Below are 1,446 nucleotides of genomic sequence, written 5' to 3' on the forward strand. Positions count from 1 at the left end.
CGTCATTGTTGTTTTGGCGGGTCCGGGCTGGGGATTCGAACCCGCCACCGTAGGTGTACGTGGCTGGCGCCTTAGCCCGTTGAGCTATAGGCACCGAGCCCTTTCTCCACTTTCTAACACTGCAGTTCTAGCCAGGTATCTCATTGTGGGTTTGATTTGAATTTCCCTAATGATTCATGATTTTGAACATCTTTTCATGTGCTTATTGGGCATTTTTATATCTTCTTTGGAAGTTTCTATTCAGATCTTTTGTCAATTTTAAATTTCCCTCCTCCCCTCCACTCCTCTCTTTTCCCCTCCTCTCTTCTTCCTTCCCTTTCCTTCCCTTCTCCTCCCCTCTCTTTGGATAAGGTCTCACTATGTTGTCCAGGCTGGAGTGCAGTGGCTGTTCTCAGCCATGAGCATTGGGTGCTACAGCCGGAAACTTCTGGGCTCAGGCAATCCTCCTGCCTCAACCTGAGTATCTGGATGTTGCTTTTGTTCAAGCTAGTCTTGAGCTCCTGACCTCAAGCAGTCCTTCTTCCTTGGCTTCTCAGAGTGCTAAAATTATAGGTGTGAGGAACTGTTTCTGGCCAAGTTGTAGCAATTCTTTTTATTTATACACACACATACATCAGACAGGTAATGTGTTAAAGTATTAGTTTGTTGATTATAACCAGGTTTGAGGGAAGCACATCTCACACATGCCTATGAAAAACCTAGTCATCTGGCTCAGTGCCTGTAGCTCAAGCGGTTAAGGCTCCAGCTGCATATGCCAAAGCTGGCGGGTTCAAATCCAGCCTGGGCCCATCAAACAACAATGACCACTACAACTAAAAAAGCTGGGTGTTGTGGTGGGCACCTGTAGTCCCAGCTACTTGGGAGGCTGAGGCAAGAGAATCTCTTAAGCCCAAGAGTTTGAGGTTGCTGTCAACTGTGATGCCATGGCACTGTACCCAGGGCAACAGCTTGAGACTCTGTCTCAAAACAATAAAAATAAAAAACCTAGTCATCACACTTAAGAACTACAAAAGTACTTGAAGTACAAAATTTCTTTTTTTTTTGAAGTACAAAATTTCTTAATCTTGAAGTCTAATTTATCTATTTCTTATTTTGTTGTTTGTGCTTTTGGGGCATATCTAAAAATCCATTGCCAAGTTCAAGGTCATGAAGATTTACCCCTACATTTTTTTCTAAGCAGGTTATAGTTTTAGCTCTTATGTTTTTGATCCATTTTAATATGGTGTGAAGGTAAGAATTCAACTTCTGGCTCGGCACCTGTGGCTCAAGTGGCTAAGGTGCCAGCCACATACACCTAAGGTGGCGGGTTCAAATCCAGCCCAGACCCGCCAAACAACGATGGCTGCAACCAAAAAATAGCCTGGCATTGTGGCGGGCGCCTGTGGTCCCAGCTACTTGGGAGGCGGAGGCAGGAGACTCGCTTGAGCCCAGGAGTTGGAGGTTGCT

The 1,446-nt window shown here is 45.2% G+C and overlaps 1 protein-coding gene and 1 pseudogene across 6 annotated transcripts in view; one reads left to right on the forward strand and one right to left on the reverse strand.

The window, feature by feature from the left end:
- PNPLA6 (patatin like phospholipase domain containing 6) overlaps nt 1-1,446 on the forward strand; it is a 27,443-nt gene that overhangs the window by 13,566 nt on the left and 12,431 nt on the right. The gene's annotated exons all lie outside the window — the stretch shown is intronic.
- On the reverse strand, nt 612-735 carry LOC111722657 (annotated as a pseudogene).

Source organism: Otolemur garnettii, unplaced genomic scaffold (assembly GCF_000181295.1).
Source record: "Otolemur garnettii isolate 467f Iridium unplaced genomic scaffold, OtoGar3 scaffold00302, whole genome shotgun sequence".
Taxonomy (NCBI): domain Eukaryota; kingdom Metazoa; phylum Chordata; class Mammalia; order Primates; family Galagidae; genus Otolemur; species Otolemur garnettii.